We start from the raw sequence: 23735 nt of genomic DNA on the forward strand, positions 1-23735 counted from the left end.
GGTCACATTCTGAAAAACTGTGGTAGGACCTCAATGTGAAATTTTGGTGAACATAATTCAGTGAGGAATTAATATTCCTGAGAATTGAGGGTAGAGCATTCTCCAATCCCTCAGATAGGAAAAGTCTTCTGGATAGACAAGAAAATCCTTCTCAGTAGAAAAGTGTTGGATTTCTTTGAATCAAGTCCTGAGTAAATTTATTCTAAGGTCTCCAAAACAGGAAGATAAAATAAAAACAAAAAGGAGTTATCATTGAAGGAGATGTGCTTTGCTAGCTTCTAGTGGCAACAAGAACAGTGTAGTTCCAGTGGCCAAGGTCACCCTGGCTGCCTTCTTCAGGGGGCATCAGGGGTAGTGGCAGAGGCAGAGTGGGTTCTGAAACTAGAAATACACAAGCATCTTTGAATGATGTTCATGCTGCAGATTTTTTTTTCAATACTGGTAACTATGAAAAAATTTTTTAGGGAGTTTTGCTTGCAAATTTTGCTGACAATGAAGTTCTGTAGGAAAGAAAGTTTAATGGAACTTATTAGGTAAGTTAGTGGGGGGCTGTTTTGTACATCTCCTTGTCTTGGACAATGGATTACCCAAAGAAATGGAGTGGGCAAAGAACCAGGTAGGTGATATCATTTAACTCTCCCCAAAGGGTTTTTCTTAGCTTCTTTTCAATCCTGACCACCTTAATAATTTGCCAGCAGTGATGTTTGTGTATCCTCTCCCTCAAACTTGTTTGTTGAAGCCTTAATCTCTAATGAGGCTGTATTTGGTGAAAATTTCTTGACAGAATTAATTAAGGTTAAGTGGGTCATGAAGGTAAGGCCCTGATCCTAGGAGACTGGTACCCTTATAAAAAGAGATAACGGAGAGTTCTTTTTGCCTTTCTCTCTCTTTTTGTCTGAGGATGCACAAGGAAAAGAACATGTGAAGGCACGGCAAGAAGGCAGCCCTCTACAAACCAGGAAAAGTCCTCCCCAGAAGCCAAATTTGTTAACACTTCAAGTTTGGACTTCCCAGCCCCCAAAATTGTGAGCAATAAATTTCTGTTGTTTAAGCCACCCAGTGTGTAGTATTTTGGGGTTTTTACTAATGCAATTAATGGACTAATGCAATTAATTTAAGTTATGTCTTCCCCATTAGAAGGCAGAAACCATGCATCTCTATTTCCTCAAACACCACCATGCCTGGCATAGTAGCTCTCATATGGCAGGCACTCAATATTTGTTGAATGAACCAATGATTAGAAAATCAATGGGGGCATGGTAAGTATTATTATGCTTATTTTCATGTGGAGAAAATTGACAGCTATGAAAAGACAGTTAATACTCATAATCTTGGGACACAAATGTATTTCCTAAACTAAAATTAATTGAAAGTGGACCAGGGCTATATAACATCCTCATACACAAAACACATTAAGACTTGTTTTAGTTGCTGAGGGAGGAGGGTTGTATTATCCTCTGCTGTCTAGTGTTCTTTCTCTAATCAGGATCAGGGATTTGCCAACCCACATCTGGTTCCTCATAATCAATGCTCTCAGAGTCAGCAGATAGATATAAAGCTAGAGGATTTTTTTTTTTTTGCTAAAGGCAAGGTGAGGTACATCAGAGGATGAGTATTTGGCATCTCTGAGAGACCTCACAGGGTTGCACCACTTCTGTCCAGGGCCTTGCAGGTTTAAGAACTGGATTTTCAGAAGACTGTGTGCAGATCCATCTCTCAGCTTTAATTAAGCATGAAGAGCTGATGCATGAAACCAGCATGCCAATTTGTTGATTCAAAAGAGGACTGGAACTGCCTCTCTGTCTGGAATGCTTGTCTCTTCTCACATCATCTTCCACTGAAGACAGACCTCTAAGGAAGGTAAATATCAGAAAGTTGCTCATGAGCATGAAATCCAGATCAAGGGAACTGGATGGCTCAAATGTTTAATGGCAGTGAACTACCATTTTTACTTCATAAATATTCTTTCTAATGGCAAAAATAATTCAAAACCATTGTCTGGGGCTCTGTCTGCAGAGGGCTTTCTTCAATAGATATTTTCCTCACAGTGACAGAAGCTGACTAAAATACCAACTTTTACAAATAGGTACCTGAAAATCATCTCATACAACTCACATATGGCTCTGAATCTGAACTTAAAGTATTTGTGGGTTTGTACTAGCCAGCTTTATGGAGCCCATAAGGGCTTCAACTATTTTAAGAATGGAATGGTCATCAAAACTCTCCAGGGCTGTGGCTGTGGCTCAGCAGTAAAGTGCTTGCCTTGCACACATGAGGCATTGTGTTCTATCCTCAGCACCACATAAAAATAAACAAAATAAAGTTAAAATAGGTAGAAGAAAATTTATATTAAAAAAAAGCTCTCCAGATTCTCCAGAGTTTCTTGCATGAAGCAGATGGGACTGTTTATACACAATTTTTTACAAAAGCAAAAGACAAAGTCATTGGTTTAGAGTAAGAATCTCTGAGTTTTTAATTTTGTTTTTATTATTATTTATGTATTTATTAATTTGTTCTAATTAGTTATACTTGACAGCAGAATGCATTTTGATTCACAATACACAAATGAAGCACAACTTTTTATTTCTCTGATTGTACACAAAGTAGAGTCACACCATTTGTGTGTTCATACATGTACCTAGGGTAATGATGTTCATCTTATTCCACCATATTTACTACCCCTGTGCCCCCCTCCCTTTTTCTCCCTCCTCTTTGCCCTATCCAAAGTTTCTCCATTCCTCCCATGCTTCCCCCCACCCCCATTATGGATCAGCATTCACTTATCAGAGAAAACATTTGGTCTTTGTTTTTTGGGGATTGGCTTATTTCACTTAGCATAATATTCTCCAACTCCATCCACTTACCTGCAAATGCCATGATTTTATTCTCTTTTAATGCAGAGTAATATTCCATTGTGTATATAATTTCTTTATCCATTCATCTGTTGAAGGGCATTTAGGTTAGTTTCACAATGTAGCTGTTGTGAATTGTGCTGCTATAAACATGGATGTGGCTGTATCCCTATATAGTGTGTTTTTTTAAAGTCCTTTGGGTATAAACCAAGGAATGGGATAGCTGGGTCAAATGGTGATTCCATTGAAAGTTTTCTGAGGAATCTCCATACTGCTTTCCAGATTGGTTGCACCAATTTGCAGTCCCACCAGTAATTTAAGAGCCCCCCACATCCTCACCAAAATTTATTGTTGCTTGTATTCTTGATAAATGACATTGGACTGGAGTGGGATGAAATCTTAGAGTAGTTTTTATTTGCATTTCTCTAATTGCTAGGGATGTTGAACATTTTTTCATATATTTGTTGATCAATTGTATATCTTCTTCTGAGAAGGGTCTGTTTAGTTCCTTAGCCCATTTATTGTTTGAGTTATTTAGTTTTTCAGTGTTAAGTTTGTTGAGTTCTTTATATTCCTGGGTATTAGTGCTCTATCTGATGTGCATGTGGTAGAAATTTGCTCCCATTCTGTATACTCTCTCTTCACCTCACTGATTGTTTCTTTTTAGTTTGAATCCATCCCATTTATCAGCTCTTCATTTTATTTCTTATGCTTTAGGAGTCTTGTTAAGAAAACTGAGGCCTAATCCAACATGATGAAGATTTGGTCTTACTTTTTATTCTATTAGGTGCAGGGTCTCTGCTATAATTCATAGGTCCTTGATCCACTTTGAGTTGAATTTTTTGCATGGTGAGAGATAGGGGCTTAATTTAATTTTGCTGCATATTGATTTCCAGTTTTCCCAGCACCATTTTATGAAGAGGCTGTCTTTTCTCCAATACATATTTTTGGAGCCTTTATCTAGTATGAGATAACTGTATTTATGTAGGTTTTTTCTCTGTGCCCTCTATTCTGTACCATTGGTCTACCAATCTATTTTGGTGCCAATACCATGCCATTTTTGTTACTGTTGCTCTGTAGTATAGTTTAAGGTCTGGTGTTGTGATATCACCTGCTTCACTCTTCTTGCTAAGGATTGCTTTGGCTATTTTGGGTCTTTGATTTTTCCAGATGAATTTCATGATTTCCTTTTCTATTTCTATGAGGAATGTCATTGGGAATTGATTGGAATTGCATTAAATCTGTATAGTGCTGTTGGTAGTATTGTCATTTTGACAATATCAACTCTACCTATCCAAAAACAAGAAAGAGTTTTTCATCTTCTAAGGTCTTCTTTGATTTCTTTCTTTAGCCTTCTGTAGTTTTCATTGTAGAGGCCTTTTACCTCTTTTATTAAGTTGAGAATCTCTGAGTTTTAAAATTGGCCCAATCACTGAAAATATGTGTAAGGTTTCATTTGTTCAGTTATTTAATGACAATACTGAGTAGCTGCCAGAGGCCAGGGGCTAGTCTAGGCACCTGGCAGATAAACAACCAAGTCAGACATGGATCTTCTGTGAGAAGCCAGTGGGGAGGGAAATAGAAAAGAAAACAGGAACTGCAAATGATTATAACACAATGTAAACTCAACAGAACACACACTGCATCATTCTGTTTATATAAAGTAAATTCTTAGTGGTAGAGTCAGGGTAAGAGTTTATGTGGAAGAAGAGGGGCTGTGAGGTAGGCTTTCTGAGGCTTCCTAAGACTTCTTGATGTGTGTGTGTGTGTGTGTGTGTGTGTGTGTGTGTGTGTGTGTATGTGTTGGTTACACAGGTGTGATCCATTTGTGATAATTTATTGAGGTCTCAAAAATAAGTGTACAAAAATATAATTTATGTTCTTTGTTATATACATGGTATTCTTCAATTAATCCTTTCTAAAATAAGAACAGTCACAAAGAGTATTATTTGTACAGGCAGGAAATTAAACTGATTATGTATGATAAAGTAGTATTTAATTAAAATATATATAATATAATCCATTATGCAGGACATTCTATAAGACAACTCAGCTATGTCCAGAAAATCTCATTAATTTGATAAATAATTCATTCATATCACAATTTTTCAGCATATCTTATCATTGATATTCAAATGTTACACTTATGTTTTTATGCATGATGAATGACTAAAGAATATTTGAGTTCTGAATCAATCATGGCCAACCAATCAGTAAGCATTTATTGAACAACTACTTTGAAATCATCTGTTGGGTGCTGTGGGAGCACACACAAAAAATAGAGTAGCATCTCTGACTCAAGGAACTTCATGTTTTGGGGAAGTCTTGAGCAACCAAGGTACAGTCGAAGACTGCTGGGATTTCTGGAAAAAGAAAGAGAATTGTGCTAGGCACAATTCACGAGCCACTTATCAAGCAGAAATGAACTTTATTTTTAGAACACACGCCACACCACCCCAGCTCTTCAGAATTCCCTCAGAGCCCACCTGCCACCACCGGGGCTTCCCACAAGCCTCTCAACCCACCCCCCACTCCTGCTCTTGAGGCCAATTGTCTGGGTCGTGTGGGCGGAGCCAAAACAAAGTCCCCAATGAGCAGCTTCTTGGTCTGAAAGGGAGGGGAAACAGCCCAATGAGCATCACTGCAGAGGAGCCAATCAACTGGCAGCCGGAAGTTTGCTGGGGCCACTGTGAGCCAATCATCAGCTGACAGCTGGAAGTTTGCTGGCAGCTGGAAATTTGCTGGGGCCCCTTCAGCTGTGGCTCTCAACATAATTGAAAGTAACTTGCCCAGAAAAAGGCTGTGGAGGAGCTGGAGGGAAGAGCAAAGAGTAACTTCTATTCCTGCCCACCAATACGTGATTTATGTGTATACTACTTTGATTGCCCTTATCAAAGTCTGAATATCTTTAAAATGCAAGACAGTGGGGAAGATCAGCAGGGGATGTTTCTTGGCATGTAGAGTAAGAATTTAAGCAGGTGCCACAGGTGAAGTGATGGGTGGGTAGGTGAAGGGCAGGTCGATTGTTGTGACCAGCAGTGAGAAGCCATTCAGGAGCCAAGGCTGAAATGTTAGAAGTAGCTATTAAGCAGTTCTACCAGAACCTAAAGCAAAGTCAAAACAAGAAGTGAATTTAGCTATTGAGGTTCACTCAAGTCCAAGATCAGAGTCAACCATCAAGGTTAACTCCCAGGGAAGCCAATGTCTCCTAAAAGGAAAATTTTCCTAATGCTAACTATAGGGTTTGCTAGGTAAAGTCTAGTACTTCTGTGCCAGGAGTTCTTCCCTCTTCTCCAGCTCCATTACCTTGCCAGGTCTCTGTTTGGTGCTGTGGTCTTCACACGTGTACAGCTTTGTTGTCTCCATTGACCCTCTTTCCCCCATACGATACCAGGACCCACAAAATCTTCCCTCTCATCTGAAATTTGGGTTTTTGGCTGAGAGTTGGGACAGGACTATGACACTCAAAGTGTTTTTATAGACTATTTTGATAGAGGTGGTATTTATGATGTTGGAAAAATTTGGGCCAATTTTTCTTAAAATGTTAATTATTTTGAATAATTAATTTTCCCACTTCCATGGGGTCATCTTTAAAGAAATTTTAAAAAGAAATACCATCTCCTTAGAGTTATATCTTAAGAAGTTAGAACTGGAGTAAGATTAATGCTGAGAGAATTCCTATTTCAATATATTCATTAATTATAGAATTTCTACTATACTTCCAAACACTGCTCTCTCTCTCACACCCTGGCACAGAGAGTTCATAGTGACTAATCCATTCAGTATTGCTGGCTCTGTCTTAGAAAAGTGTGACACACAATGGACTATTACTCAGCACTAAAAAATGACAAATTCATGGCATTTGCAGGGAAATGGATGGCATTAGAGCAGATTATGCTAAGTGAAGCTAGCCAATCCCTAAAAACAAATGCCAAATGTCTTATTTGATATAAGGAGGGCAACTAAGAACAGAGCAGGGAGGAAGAGTATGAGAAGAAGATTACCATTAAACAGGGATGAGAGGTGGGAGGGAAAGGGAGAGAGAAGAAAAATTGCATGGAAATAGAAGGAGACCCTCTTTGTTATACAAAATTACATATAAGAAGAAGTGAGAGGAAAGGGAAAAAAACAAGAGAGAGAAATGAGTTACGATAGATGGGGTAGAGAGAGGGGAGGGGAGGGGAGGGGAAGGGGGATAGTAGAGGATAGGAAAGGCAGCAGAATACATCAGACACTAGTATGACAGTATGTAAAAACGTGGATGTGTAACCGATGTGATTCTGCAATCTGTATATGGGGTAAAAATGGGAGTTCATAATCTACTTGAATCAAATGTATGAAATATGATATGTCAAGAGCTTTGCAATGTTTTGAACAACTAACAATAAAAAAAGAAAGAAAAAAAAGAAAAGTGTGAGACAGTGTCTTTAAGTCTTCAGGGGTAGTAGAAATAATTTGCTTCCAAGACACTCTGTTATCTCAGGGCTCCACATCAAAGAAGTTTGTACAGATCTCTGCCTGCTGAAGTAGCTATCTGGCAGACTCAGACAATGTTTGCCCTTAGAATGATAACTTGAAATATCAACACTCTGCAGAATCTGGTCTGGTCTGGAAAGAAAGGATATGTGTTTATGCATATTGATTCAATGGGTATGTATTTCAGTATGTAAATGAATATTCACACTCCCAGTTCCTCTTTGTAAAACATTTCTTCTTCCTCAGCAGTCTTATAATGACAAAAAAATTTCTTTCTTTTTCAGATAATTTTATTATTACTTTTCAAATTATGAGAGCAATATTTTTTTATTGTAATGGGAGAAATAATACTAAGATCAGCAAATAAAAAGTTAATTATTCCTGCCCCCCCCACCCTGTTTCTTCCCTCGGGCCCCTGAAATAATCACAATTGTTAATAGCCTTGTGTAACCCTTCCTCAAGGATCTCTCTCTCCCTCCCTCTTTCAGTCTACCTCCCACCCCCATCCTCAGCTGCAGGCCTGAGCATTGCCCTTGCACTGGAGTCCAGGGGTCAGAAGTGACTGCAGGGATGGAGTCTTTATTTGGGTGATGAAATGGGAAGATGGAACAAACAACACTTAGGTTCTGCCTCCATGAATTTCAAAGTCTTCCATTTAACTCCTTCCTAGTCTTTTCAGTTCTGAGAACATATGTAAAATGTGAAAATGTAAAAACAGTGTGGAAGTGAAATTTTGTCCTGCTGCCCCTGGGAGACTGCCTACTCTCTAGTCTTTTTTCACCAGGCTGAAGCCGGCAGGCAGTGACTCACCAGGATTTGAGTGTTTATTAAATGCCAAGTAAAAGAAATCTCTGTTTCCATTGCTAGAGCTGTTGGATGCAGAGCAGGCTGAACTGTGTTGTCTGCAGGACAGGCTGAACAGATGTTGGCTGCAAGATACCCCACGCACTCAAATCCCCCTCCATCTGGTCCTTTATCACCTATTTGCCTCAAGTCTGAACATTCAACCCCGCTCAAGGTTGAACACTTAACCCATCCTGGGCCAACAAGGCAGCTTGCAGACCCAGAGGCCCCATTAGATTTGGGCTATAAAAACTCCCTCCTGCCAGCCCCCCCTCTCTCTTGCTCTCTTTGTCTCTCTTGCATGTGCTCTCTGTCTCTCTCTTGCTCTTGCTCTCTCCCTCTTCATCTCTCCCCTTCCGTTCTCTCTCTCTCTCTCTCTCTCTCTCTCTCTCTCTCTCTCTCTCTCTCTCTCTCCTTCTTTTTTTTCTCTTTGTTGCACTGCTGCAATAAAGATCTTTTGGTTGCTCCAAGTGCTGTGGTCACTTTCCTTTCAAGAGCGATAGGGAAATAGAGAACCTGAATTTGACCAGAAGCCTGGATATTACTGTAAGGTTCTTCCTTAGCATCTGGATGGCCATCTTAAAGGACAGTCACCATTTTAAGAAAATTTCATTTTTCTGCCTAAGGTTCTTTCTGAGAAAAGCTCACCACTCCCTCATACCAACCCAACCCATCAACCACCTGCGTTAGGACCCGCCGGGACCCCTGAGCCTGACCCATAAAAGTCCCAATCCTCAAGCCTGTTTTGCCTCTCTTTGGCTATGAAGAGATGTGCCTTTATTTGTCAGCTCTAACCAATAAACTCTGGTGTGTATCTCCACCTGGTCTCCATCTTTCATTTCTCGCCTGTCTCCTGGTTTCTTGCTTTCCTTTCACTTACCATTTTGTGAATTAACTGAGCAGCCCAGAGCAGCAGGAGGGGTAGAGGCAGTACACAAGGCCATTCCACAGCGAGGTGGCCCAGGCTAAAAAGCACAGTTAATGGGCCATGGCAGGCATGTGCTCTGGTTATGGAGAAACCATCCAGTTTGACAATGGGTTTGTATACCTGTAGGGGCTATGTTGCAAAGCCAACTGGAGCAACTTAGTGCTTGATGCAAAGTTTCTTAATTGTGGACTAAGAGCTGTTTAGAAGTACGAGGCAGCTTAAGCTGAATGGTGAGATCCTTGTTGCCCTGATATTTTTTGTACTGCAGTGTGCTAACTTGGGGCGACTTCACAAGAGAACAGTCCTCAGGAGTTGTCTTTACTAGCACTGGAAAAAGTGAGGAAACTTCAGTATAAGTAGATCAAGGGACCCACCCAGTTTGCCCTATTAGAAGATGCTGGCCTTTGTGTTCTCCACTTTTTTGTTTTTTAATTGTAGTGTTGGGGATTGAAGTCAGGGCTTCACATACGTTGGGCAACTGTTCTACCACTCAGCTATATCACCAATCCTGCCTTCTCTAATTTTGACTATATTTAACTTTTCTTTCTTTTAATACATTATTCATTTATGTCTTTCTAGTGTATTCAATTTATCTATTTATTATTTTATTTACCTAGTCTGACTTTTAAACCTATGATTTTTAATCTTTCATTTTTTATATTATTTATTCTTTATATCTATTCTGCTTATTAGTATCCTTTCTGCTATTTTATCTTATTGTCATTGATAATGGTATAATTTTGTTGTTGGCACTTTCTCTTTACTAACTTTATTTCTGCATAGAATTTTATCTAGCTTTGACCATACCAATATAAGAGGACAGGGAAAGGGCACCATAGATAGAAGATTGTGAAGAAGGCCTTTGACCAAATCCATAAAGAAGAAACCATGGTTGAAGAAGAACCCAGCTCATTCACCTGCTTTTTCAAAACTGGAATTCCTTTCACTAAAATTCCTTTAATTTGTTACTTGTAGAACTTTAGGCCTAGGGAAATAAAATGTATATCTTCCAATGACCTGGCTGAACTACTAGAACTTTCTGCAGCATCTTGCCTCATAGTTGGGTGGGGTGGAGTGGGAGGAAAAGAGGGAGTTTGGTGGCACTGGTACAGTCATATCCGGCAATTAGGGGAGGAAATTATGTTTGTAATCCTTGAGCTAATGTTATAGCAAAGCTGTGAATTTGTTCATGATTAAAGCTGGCAAGAGAGTTCTTTCTCAAGGCAATGAAACACTGAAGGCCAGAGGAAAGAGCCAGCACAGAGAGTTGTGGAGTCCTGCACTGCTGCACATGGTATGATGAACATGATTCTGCTGAGGCTGCTGGGTAATCCTCTTGTCTCTGCCCTGGACAAGGGTTTCCTCTGAAGGGTAAGATCAACCCTTGCATCAGCCTTTGGGAGCTCGTACCTGGTGCTGGATGAGAGGTTTGACTTGGGGTCAGGCAGGAAAACAGCCAGGAAGTGGCTTTAAGCTGCAGATGGATGAACAGGATTCTGTAAATCAGATTAACAGACTTTATCACAGGACTGTTGTTGTGTTCCCCCAGATGCTCCCAAGGCCTTGGTAATATACTATGCTTAAAAAATGTCTTGGTGGTGACCCAGTTGTGTTCTTGAAGTGTGTTTCTCAAACTAGGTCTATAGATATGTTTTTGAGGGAATGAATATTCCATGAGAATTTTTAAGTTTTAGGGTTTTGCTTTGAAGATAATCTGAAATAAATAAATATATATTTATTCCACCACATTATTTCAGTGCTTACAGCTGAGTTTGGTGCCAACTGAAAAACAAATAACATCATGGCCTGTGGGCCGTGGGAATGCAGATTTTGCAGGAAGTTCGAACAGAGAAAGGTGGTGGAAAAATTGATCTATTTCCTGAACTGAAGGTAGTACAGGCATCCTCAATTCAAATTCTCTGTTACAGCAGTGGAATTTCATGTCATATAGGAAGTATACCAACTTGATTATTGCTCATTAGCGAGAAAGGAACAAGAAAGTAATTTCTGTTCAATAGTATTTATAATCTTAATCTTTAGTTTTTTTTCATCATTATGCACTTGCTACATGGATGTGGTTTGTGTGTGTGTCCCAAAAGGTCATGTGTTGGAGGTTTGATCTCCAAGGTGCTGGTCACAGAAAATGGTATAAACTTTTAAGAGATGGAGCCTGGAGGAAAGTCAGTGGAGGTATGCTCTTAGAAGGGATTGAGGTATTTCTTGTGGGGCTCTGGTTAGTTCCCTCTAGAGGGCTGTGATAAAAGCCTGAGCCTGGCCCAATTAACCTCTCTGGCTTCCTGTTTGACACTGTGATTTCTCCATCTTGCACATAGTTCCACCATTGCCATCTGCCATGAGGTGATAGGACCAAGGGGGTTCCCTCACCTGCTCTATCCTGTTTGGACTTTCAATATACTAAAACTGTGAGACTCAATAAACTTCTTTTTATTTAAAAAATAAAGTTTACTTATCTCGGTATTTTGTTATAGTAATGAATAATATAGTACTTATTGAAAATTTTTTATTTTATTTTATTAAGGAATCCGATTATTTCCTTAGGTCTTATAGAATATCTGGGTTCTAAGAATTTCAGCAGAGTTTTAAGTGTCAAAGAACTGAATAAAAAGAATAGTCATATAAGTGCAGAAAACTAGAAATTTGGGTTCATGGAGATGAAATAAAACTTATAAGTGTCTGGAACAAATCTTTGTGTGTGGGGGGTGGTGAGAGGATTAAGAAATTTGCCTACTCTTGTTTGTGAGCTGGTGATGGAGTGTCTGCTGAATAGCATCACCCATTCCCCAGACATCTTTCTCGAGAGAGCTTGGCTTGGATTTTTCCTGGTTGTCTCAGGTATAAATCTAGGTATATTTTGAGTTTTTATATTGGAAGTTGGGGAAAAGTTCCCATGAATGCACTTTAGAACAGTTAGTTTCCATTATAATCAAGTGTTGGAGTGACCACAGTGCTAGTGGGAGGCCACTCTCCTTACATCACATTTCACCATTTATTTCAATTCTGTGTCTTGGTTATTGAGGCATGTACACATGGCATGGAGAACTGGGCCTTGGTCAGAGCTAGGGAAGTAGTAAAGACAAGGTGAATACATATAGAGAGATATTATAGGAGAGAGAACATCAGAATTAATGGTACTTCTGACCTTATGGGGCCTTGGATAGCCACTTTCTAATTTTCTGAATGGGTAGAATGCTACATTCAAGTATAAAAAAACACCTGCTGTCTCCACTGCTTGACACTGATAAATATTAGTCTTGGTGTGCCAGAGCATGACTGGCTGATACTATGAATTGCCTAAAATTCCTCCTTGTACTGGTCAGCTGTTGGTGGGTAGCTCCCTCATAAAGACACAAACTACAAGTTTTATGGTGTGAACTCTTCTGAATGCAGTCTCGCTCCCTCATAAAGACACAAACTACAAGTTCTATGGTGTGAACTCTTCTGAATGCAGTCTCGGAGTGGTAGGGCAGGTTTGCTATCTGCTCAATGGGCAGCATCAGTAGACCTGGTCTAGGACCTATTCAAAGCATTCTCTCTGACCCTGATGGGTAGATGACAGGTGAATTGGAAAATGAGTAGTCTTTGAATAATACCTTCCAGAATAATAATATAAATTGGGATCATCTTCTTATGACAACCTGGGGTTTTCTTTTGTCATATATAGCAGTTTGTAATGACACACTTCTGTACTTATTTGATTAATATCTACCATATGTGTTATATTTTAAGCTATACAAAGGCAGGGATTGTATCTACTTTTACTTACTGATGGATCCTCAATGGCTAGCATAGTGCCTGAAAGAGTGGGTTTCTTGGTTATGTGTTAATTATCTATTGCTGCATGACAATTGTCCCCAGGCTTAGTAGTTTAAAACAATCAACATGTATGTATCATCTTACAGTTTCTATGAGTTCACAATTTGGGAGTGGCTTAACTGGGTAGTTCTGACTCAGGGTCTCTCATGATATTGCAGTAAAGATCTTAGTCCTTCCTAATACAGTTGTCTTAGTCAGTGAGGGTTTGAGGATACATTTCTAAGACAGCTCGTTCTCATGGATGTTATCTCAAAGGTTCAGTTCTCTTGCTGCTTACCTATGGGAGGCTTCAATTTTTCACACATATGTCAAATAGTGCCATTTGAGTGTCCTTAATATGACAGCTAATTTCTCCTACAGTGATTGATAGATGAGGAAGGGAGGAAAGGAGGGAGGAAGGAAAGCGGGAGGTGAGGAGAGAAAGGAAATCAGTAGTGCCTTTTAAAAAAATAGTTTTTAAAATTTTGAAATAGAATTTACATATCACAACATTCATGCTTTTAAAGTGTAAACTCAGTGGCCTTTAGTATATTTACAAGGTTGTGCAATAATTACCACTAATTTTTGCATATTTTCATTATCCCTCAGAGAAACTCCATATCCACTGACAGTCACTTCTCATTTTTCCCTCCCCACAGCACCTGGCAACCATCAATCTACTTTTTATTTTAATGAGTTTGCCTATGATATGTGGTCTTCTGTGTCTGGTTTCTTTCATTTAGCATGTTCTCAAGATTCATCCATTTCGCAACTTGTATCAGTGCTTTATTCCTTTTTATGGCCTAACAATATTATGTTGTATGAATAGGTCACACTTAGTTTATCTGTTCATAAGTTCATGGACATTTGGGCTGTTTCTACTTTTGTACATTATAAAGAATGTTGCTAAGAATATCTGTGTACAAGTTTTTACTCAGACATATGTTTTCAGTTTTCTTGGGCATATACCTAGGGATGGAATTGATTGGTCATATGGTAACTCTGTTAAACTTTTAAAGATATTGCCCATCTATTTTCCAAAGTAGCTGCACTACCAGAAAATATGACCAGAAATATGCAAGGTTTCCAATTTCTCAATATACTCACCAATACTTTTTGTCTTTCTCTCTCTCCTCTCTCCTCTCTCTCTCTCTCTCTCTCTCTCTCTCTCTCTCTCTCTCTCTCTTTCATTGATGTTATAGCCATCTTAGTGAGAAGTGGTATTTCATTGTGGTTTTGACTTGTATTTTCCTTTTCTAAATAATAATGATATTCAGCATTTTTTAATTGTATATCTTCTTTGGAGAAATGTCTGTACAAGTCCTGTGCCCATTCTTAAACTGGGTTTTTTAAAATCTATTATTGTATTAGCTGTTTATTTTTCACCAATATCCTATTCTAGGTATAAGTCCTTTATTAAATATATGATTTTTCAAATATTTTGTCTTTTTATCCTTTTAATAGCTTCATTGAAGCACAAATTTAAAAATTTTAATGAAGTCCAATTTATCTGGTTTTTCTTGTTTCTCATGCTTTTGATGCTTTTGTCTAAGGGTTCTTTGCTAAATACAAAGTCATAAAATTTATATCCATGTTTTCTTCTGAGAGTTTTATAGTTGTTGTCTTCTTTTCAATTCTTTGATTCATTTTGAGTTAATTTTTTGTATATGATGTAGGATAAGAACCCAATTTCATTCTTTTGTATTTGGTTATTCAGCTGCCCTAGCACAGTTTGTTGAAAAGATTATGCATTGCTCATCGAATTGTCTTGGTGCCCTTGTTGAAAGTCAATTAATCATAAATGTATAAGTTTATTTCTGGGTTTTCATTTTCATTTCATTCATCTATATGCTTGTCCTTAAGCCAGTACTGCTCAGTCTTTATTACTATAGCTTTGTAGTGAGTTTTGAAATTGACATGTGTGAATCCTCTAACTTTGTTCTTCCTCTTCAAAATTGTTTTGGCTTTTCTAGTTTCCTTGCATTTACATATGGATTTTAGGATAAGATTGTCAATTTCTGTGAAAACAGCAAGCAGGGATTTTGATAGAGATTGTACTGAATCTTAGATCAGTTTATACAGTATTGCCTTCCAATTTATGAACACAGGGTATCTTCCAAGCTAATTTGATGTTCTTTAAATTCCTAACTATAAAAGATTAGTATGCAGATTTTGCACTTGATTGGTTAAATTCATTTTTTAAAATTATTTTTTCATTTGATGTGATTATACATAGAATTATTTTCTTAAATTTTGGACTGTTCATTTCTGTTGTTTAAAAATACAATTGATTTTTCATATTGATCCTGAATCTTGTAACCTTGCTGAACTCATATATTAGCTCTTGTAGTCTTCTTGTGCACTATGTCTTTTATGATCTAATCTTGAAGGGCATACAGGTCACTTCTTCATATTATCTATTTTTTTTTTTAAAGTTAGTCATGGAGTCCAGCATACACTTGAGGAGAGGGATTTCAGACTCCACTTTTTGAAATAGGAGTGTCAAAAAATTTATGGACATAATTTGAAGCTATCACAATAGTGTACAAATGATTGACTGCCTGATACAAAATTGCTACCCAGCCCTTACTCCTAATGTCTGCTTGAGTTCCATTTGGTCCTAGTCCTCTACTCTAGAGGGCAGGAACTAGTAAAGGAATGAATTTCAAAGTTCTCTTTGAGAATGCTGCATTTGTGTATAATAGAGATGGATGGCTTCTTACTACAGATTGAATCAGAAGAAAGATTTTGAACAAGATTTTGAAAGATTTGAACCAGGTGTCATGCCCTTATAGAAAATTATTGAATTGTATCAGCATGAGACCAATAAATCCAACTTCTAAAAATAATGTTAGTGGGAAGTCAGGCCTGATTCACAGTAGGAATAAATTTACTGCTTATTTATAGTTTTTCTCCTTTCTCTCTCCTTCCCTGGAAAACTTTCTCCTTCTCTCCTTTCTCTCTTTCTGAAAAGAACTTGTAATGTTTAATGAATCCTACCTCTATTTGATCACTAGAACAGAGGCTGTCCCATATCCTTGAACTCCTCCTTAGGTCTTCTGTTTAAGAACCTTCACAATTACTGGATGCTTCATGAGATTTCTTCTCCCCAAAACTTTGTGGTAGACTGGCTGCATCCATCAAAGATGGCAACTATTGTTTCAGCAGCATTGACTCTTGTCTGCTTCACCAAGGATCTACAGAATATTGACAGAGAAATTCTGGTTATTTTTCAGGAGATAAAACTTCATACTGCTCTTCCAAGTGACCAGAGTGTTATTTGTGGACTTGTATTGATGCATGCCACCAGCATTCTCTCAGCCTCTTAGGAGCTTCCAATGCTGGGCAAAGTGATCATAGCTGTGGTTCACAAGTCCCTGAATTTCATGGCCTTAGTCTACATGTCATGCCCATGATGGGATGAAAGAGCTTGGATAGATATTCTACAAGAACAATTTCAAAGTTAAATTTGTTCAAAAATAATCATAATAAACCTCTTGGAATTAAGCTTAACATAAAAAGTGCTCCTAATTATAAGCACTGGTGGGGTAATAAATGATACTTAACACTGTTTATGTGGTAAATATTTCTACATATCAGTTTAATTCATAACTGAAATGTCACACAACTTGACATTTACTACTTCCTTACTCTCTTTTGAACACTTCTTAAATACTACATATACTTCACAATAATTCTATTATTTCTCGAGAATAAGAAAATCCAATCTTCTTGACCACTGAACTAAAACGGAATTTTTGGGAAGTGATTTAAGATAGTGTTTGGCTCTTCATGATTGCTACTCCTGGTTGCTCATAAACTTTTCCAAAAATCAGATTCCACAGATGAGAGTGTGGGGCAAATTCAACTTCTGACTGTGTCTGTTGTTCATATAAAGAAGGAGACTAAACAAACAAAGGAAATGACCCAAAAGTGTCATTACAAGTATCTATCTTATTTTCTGTTTTTTTTAAGTTATAAAAGATATTTTTCTTTATTTCATGCTTTTACCTTTCCCCTCCATCAAAGTAAACAAAATAAGTAAGAAAATGCTAAATTAATCGTTCAAGGGCGTGATTCTAAGGATTGAGGGAAGGACAGAACCCATTATAGGAATTACTAGAGGCTTTTGGTAGACATTTTCAAATAACAATTCTAACAGGCTTTTTTTTTGAGACATCAATTCCAAGTGAGTCACTGTTAATGATTCATTCATCCAGTAAATATGTATTGAGCACCTACTAAGTGCCAGTTACGGTACTACACTGAAGACTCAATGAGCAAAATTAGGCGGGAACACCTTCTTTCTTTATAATTTTTTAGTTGTAGTTGGACACAAAGGTATTGTACCTTCATTTTTAAATTTATTTTTATGTGGTGCTGAGGATCGAACTCAGGGCCTCACATGTGCTAGACTAGTGCTCTACCACTGAGCCAACCCCAGGCCCCAGGAATATCTTCTTTATGGAGGTTTTGATTTGGAGGTGAAGGAGGAGGAGACAAACATCGTTCTAATAATCACACAGGGAAATGCAGGATTATAACTGTGATCAGTTCTAAGAAGGACAGGAGCCTAGTGGGGTGGGGTCGGGGCGGTGGGTGAAGGGGCCAGCACCGCTTGCGATAAAGGAACACGGTGGATTTATGAGTAGGGGGGAAGGGACGTAGTGGCCTTCTGGGGGAAGAGGTACTGGAATGACCTTAGTGAAGTCCTGTACCGTCTTAAGTTTCAGAACCTCCCCACCTGCTTGAGCCCTTCACCTTCTTTTCTTTCAAAAACAGGAGTCCATTGATTTTTTAATTTGTTCATTTCTTTGACAGGAACTGTTTGTGGAGACCATTGCAAAAGATGCCTACTGTTGTGCTTAACAAGGAAAGAGGAAAACCCTTCAGAGGAGAGATTTGGGTAGAGTGTCTCTATAGTATCTGGCAGTAGACAATGGAGGGCTGGGTTAAGCTTTCCCTTTGCAGGTTGAGAAGGCAAAGCAGGTGTTTGATTTCTGACCCTCTATCCAGCTGCTAACCCTTGCACATGTCTGAAGTTTTCATATACTGTATCTTGTACTCCCTGCTATATTGCCAAACTCTTCTCTGATAACTTTCAGAGCAAAGATAATAAATTCAAGAGTAAAGCAACATGGTGGGAGGATTCACATTTCCCCCTCTCATTGAACAGTATGTGCCTGGACTTGACTTTACTCTATTAGGCAGCCAGTATGTAAGATTTAGTGGTGGAACAGAAATAGATCTCAAGACAGCAAGGGACATATTTTATAAATGCCTAAATTTGTATAAAGCCTTATCTCCTTCATTGTATGGATTGTGCTAATTTGGAGCTGATGTCCAAATGACCACAGTCAAGTGTCCCTTTTCCTTGTGTTTCAGATAATGCGATAGAAGCTGTCGTTGAATTTGCTTTTCTGGAAGGTAAGCTTTTTATCAGTGGAAAATCATTTCCACCTGTTTTTTTCATGCTAATGACGCAAGTTCAGCTCTTATAAACAAATGTTTGGTTCTCTCTTATTTGTACAGGGATAGTTTCTTCTCCTTACTTCCTATTAGGACAGTGAAAACAAACTTGCTAACTCTATTTATAGTCAGTTTCCCTTGGGGAGTTAGAACTTCTGGCAAACTTCTAACCATAAAGAAGGGAGAGGGAATATGAAGACACATGGTGGACTCAGATGAATTGGAAAGTTTTGTACCTGCTTGTGTTTTTCATCCCTAAATGTAAATAAATAGAAATTTTGTTCCCTCATCATAATGTTAGCCATCAGGAACAATTGCCAACATTTAAAAGGTTACTTCTGTCCATTTTCTTCTTTAGCAGTCTGTGTGTACTGATTACTTTGCATTGATATTCTGTACTTCTTGTAACTATTTTTTTTTCTTAGGAATTTTAGGTTAACTCATGTACTAACTAAATCTTGTCATTAAAATAGGAAATATTTGAAGTACCACATTTTAACTGCTTTCTCAGCTATTTCTTCTACTGAATTCCTAAGTCTTACTCTTCAATCCATATGTTCTGATTGAATAGCTTTTCAGAATCCATGTGCCCTCAGTTCATTCTCACCTTCACTCTAACAAGGTGTTCTCATTACCTCCTTTAAGGTTCATTACCTTCTGAAATCTTTTCTTCATTTATTTCATTCTTTTTATTCCATGTTCTGCATCTCCTTATCACACTAGGCCTGTGTTGTAGTATTTTATATGTCTTTGAAGATACCTTTTCATGGCCAGCTTCAAGCCTAGATCTTGAGTAATCTCTTAATTTGTAGATGTTTGTTCAGCCTCTTTTTCAACCTATTTTTTAAAAAATAATTTTTTTAGTTTCATGTGTTACTATATAATCCAGTATGTAGGTGTATTCTGTGTGTGGGTGCCTATTAATGAAGAAAAAGTGTAGTCTCCAGTTGTTGGGTGCAATGTCAAGTCTCATTGCATAGTTTATGTTTTCTATATTCTTACTGAATTTCTTTTGTCTGCTTACTGAATCACTTAATGAGAGTTGTGTATTAATGTCTCCTACTATGACTGAAGAATATTTTCACTTATGGTTCTGGATTTATTTTTCATTATAGATTTAAAACTGGAATTAGGAATATACAAATTTAAAATCATTATATATTGCTCATGATACAACTTTTAATATTTAAAAATTTACCATTGTTACTTCTAATAATGTTCTTTTGCCTTAAAATATATTTGGTCTCATTATTAAAGTTTGCCAGCTTTCTTTAGTGTTTATGTGTTTTTTCCCATCTTTTTGTTTTTACATTTCCATATCTTTGTAAGCGCTGTATAATTGGGGATATTAAATTCATACTGACAATCTTTGCCTTTAACTGGAACACTTAGTTCATTTATGCCTAATTTAATTAGTGATAACAATGGACTTAAATCTCCTATCTTATTTTTCCTGCTTTTCATTTGTCCTATTTTATGTTGCCTTTTGTATTATTATTCCTTTTTTTCCCCTTCCATCTGTTGGGAAGTCGTATATATCTATCCTTTTAGGGTTAGTCCACTAGTTACTATATGCATGCTTAATTTATCAAAGCCAAAAGTTAGAATCTTTTCCCTCATCCTCAGCAAAATGGAATCTTAGAATCCATTAATGCCATTTACAAACCCTCATCCCTCAACTTAACATGCTGTTATTGCCATGTGTCTTTATCAGCCCACATCAGACATTGTTATTGATATATGATACAGACAATATATGAGTTTATTCACATGCTTACTACAATTTTTGATCTTTTTGTATTTCTTACCCTCCATTTGTAATCCTTTTCCCCAAAATAAGTCCTTTAGAGCTTTCTTTAATATAGGTAACTGGTAGCTGACTCTCAACTTTCTCTTTTCTTTCTTTCTTTCTTTCTTTCTTTTTTTTTTTTTGAGGGGGAAATGGAAATACAAAAAGATTTTACTGCTAAATTCAGAATTCTAGCTGTTCTCTTACCATTTTTTTTGGCTTCCATTGTTTCTGTTGAGAAATCACAGTCTGTCTTTTGAAGGTAGTTTATCCCTTTTTAAGATTTTCTCTTTGCCTTTGATTTTCTGAGATTTCACTCTGATGGACAGAAGTTTGGATATGCTCTGGGAAATTCTCAGCCAGTTTCTCTAGACATTGACTCTGCTTTGGTCTTTCTCTGCACTTTCTCTGGGATTTTCACTAAACATACATAAAAGCCCAATCCTATTTTTGCCTTTGTATGGTGTGATCTGTGTAATTTTTTGTTTTGGAATTTTCGGTTCTTTCTTCAGTTCTTTTCATTTCCTTTAAACCTCTTTGTTTTTCTGTGGATACTCTGAAACTTGTCTTTCATTTATTTAAGTGGTGAATGTAGTTGTTTATTATAGAGTATATCATGTGTAATATCCCATCTAATATCCAAAGCCTTTTGAAGTTCTTACTTTGTAGTATGTCCAATCCAATATCTAGACTTTTGAGTTTGTCTTTTTATCCGTTCTTTCTTTTGGTACTGTCTTTACATAGTGGTCATTGCACTGGAAAAAAATTATTTGTTAGATAATTTGAGATTTTATGGTGATATCTTTCTCCAAAGAACATTTTTCTTTGCTCCACCAAGACACATAGGAACATTATCAGTACAGTACATCCTTAATGAGATCTAAGACTGGAAGTTTCCTGCATCATAGTGGTGGTGTAACCCCTGGGCTATAAGTCTGTGAGGAGTCTGATTTAATTTTGGTTACTGTGAGGGTATAATATTATGGGACTCTAGCTTAAAAAAGGGTGGGTTACCAGTCTTCCCCACTCAGGCAGACTTTGGGGTTTGACTATTGATTGGTTCCCTGCCTTTTCTAGATTTTAAATTTGCCTTTTCTTGATGTTTTTTTAATGTCTTAAAGATCTTCTCTCGGGCTGGGGATGTGGCTCAGGCGGTAGTGTGCTCACCTGGCATGCGTGCAGCCCGGGTTCGATCCTCAGCACCACATGCAAACAAAGATGTTGTGTCTGCCGAGAAATAAAAAATAACTAATAAAAAATTCTCTCTCTCTCTCTCTCCCTCTCTCTCTCTCTCACTCTCTCTTAAAAAAAGATCTCTCATTTATACTCATACACATACACATACACACACACACTTGTATACATATATACATGCCCATATTTATATTTATATATTTTAGCTTTATTAGTTGATCTCAGCAAGATGTTGTCATTGTCAAAAGCAGGCTATTATCTTTTTAAATTAGAGGTGTTTCTGGCTTGTTTTTACTATGTTCTTTGCCTTGAGTTATCTGTTTTATGCTAGAACTTTTAAAATAAATTTTGATCTCTTTTATTTGTGTAGGATTTCTTCAAATTCTCAGTGATGTTTATTCTTTTTAAGAATGATAGAATGTGAAGACTGGAAGCTGTATGTAGTGCACTGGGGATGGTTTTTGCCTGGCAGCTTTGCTTTAGAATGAGCAGAGTTGTGGTTAGATGTTAACCTGGGGCTTCCAAAGGTCAGTATACAGAATGCTGTGTTGTGGGAGCAGTGTTGGTAGAGGTGCCCTAGTGTCCAATGATTGTCTGTCTGGCTCTTTAGAAGAGAGCCCTGTGATTCTCCCATCCAAGTTAGGTGTAAATATCTTCACCACATAGAAAAAGTTAAGAGGGACATATGAGGGCAATAGTTTGTGATAGAGAAACATGGGTCATTATCTCATTTTCCTCTCTGGTCTTTTATAATTCTTGTTGACTGAGTCTAGATCCTCCCTATGGTTCTAGGAAGATGGGATTCCTATTCAGCTGCAGCCCCCTCTGTGTTCTTTCTGGGCTCATTTTCCTCTATTTAAAAACTTGCTTCAGGCAGATTTTGATAATTCACTTTTTTGTTGTTGTTGTTGTTGGAATCTGTTAACTGCTCATAGGCCCCTATTCCTTTTTGCAGATTTATATCTTTTTAAACCTTTTTTTTTCTTTTGAATGTAATTTTGGGTGGCAGGGCATATAAATTTATGGGCTCAGTCCCACATCTTAAGTTGGAACTATCTAAAAGATTATAAACTCTTTTAGCTTATCTTTTATTTTATGTCACTTACTCCTTGTATGGTTTCCCTGTATGTTTAGTTACACAACAATTTTTTAAACCTTACCTACCTAATTCTAATTCTCTAGATTGGTATGCTTAATTTCTAACTGCCCATCCTCTTTAGTATCATATTTTTCCCTGAAGAGCTTTTGGATAGATATTCGTCAAAATTAGAATTGCTGCTTGTACCAACATCCTTTCTCTTTTAACTTTGCTCAGTTTGTTACACTAATCCTGCTCTCAAGGTACCTTGCTTTACATATTTCTCTTTGTATTTTTAGGTACTTTGGATTGATTGCTGAGCTGGGCAGTTTTTGAGCCTTCACTGCATTCTTCATCTTGCCTCTCTGCAGGCCTCAGCTTTGAAGAACAGAATCTCTGCACATATGCACATCTTCCTGCTCTACCTTTACTTGAGCCAGGATAAGTAGAGCTCTTGCCTGATAACTTTTCTTTATAAGGTCTTTCACTACTTATGTCTGTCTTCCACTTTAGCCCTGGATGCAGCTGTTGCTGCTTGGGGCAGAGATGAAGAAATTATTTGCATAGGTGGCTTAATGAATGATGAGGACCAGAATAAAGGTCTTTGATCAGCTTCATTCAAGTGTGTTCCATGATCTTGCCTTTGTTCTTGCCCTGTGATTGGAAAGCCACCATGCCCTGGTACAGACCTTCCTGATCTTCACTGCCAGCCATTTTAAACCACAGTCCTTTTATTATTATTATTGTTGTTGTTCTTTGTTCAATTTGGCACCATAATGTGGTTCCAGAATTTATAGAATAGTATTTGTCTTTAGTAGTCATAGATTGAAAACGAGTTAATTTTTTTAATTGAGAAATAATTCATAAACAGTTCACTAAAGTGCATAATTCATTGGTTTTTAGTATAGTCACCGATGATGTGCAACTATCACCAGTGAATTTTTGAACATTTTCAAATGATTGGAATCACGTAATATGAAATCTTTTGTGCTTTTGTGTCTGGCATTTTTCTTTCTTTTTTTGTGTGTGTCTGGCATTTTTCATGTAGATTTTTTTTCTTTTTTTTTCTTTCAATTGGTCATGTTTATTTATACCAATAGGTTATATTAGATCATTAGTACCATAACTATATTATTGTTCATGTAGATTGTTTTTGTTTATTTTTTCTAAGATTTGTCCATGTATCAGTATCTTTTATAAAAATTGTGGTATACATAATATAAAATTTACTGTTTTAATCATTTTTAAATGTATTTAACTCAGTGGCATTAATATATTTATATTGTTGTACTA

General features: G+C 37.4%; 1 long non-coding RNA gene across 1 annotated transcript; it reads left to right on the top strand.

Moving 5' to 3' along the window:
- The first annotated feature begins 1673 nt into the window (after positions 1-1673).
- Positions 1674-23057, top strand: LOC144373168 (uncharacterized). Its single transcript, XR_013432913.1, has 4 exons — positions 1674-1860; positions 17734-17818; positions 18298-18339; positions 22742-23057. It is a non-coding gene; the product is annotated as an uncharacterized LOC144373168 (long non-coding RNA).
- The last annotated feature ends 678 nt before the right edge of the window (positions 23058-23735 follow it).

The sequence above is a fragment of the Ictidomys tridecemlineatus genome, unplaced genomic scaffold (genome assembly GCF_052094955.1).
Source record: "Ictidomys tridecemlineatus isolate mIctTri1 unplaced genomic scaffold, mIctTri1.hap1 Scaffold_280, whole genome shotgun sequence".
NCBI classification, from domain to species: Eukaryota; Metazoa; Chordata; class Mammalia; order Rodentia; family Sciuridae; genus Ictidomys; species Ictidomys tridecemlineatus.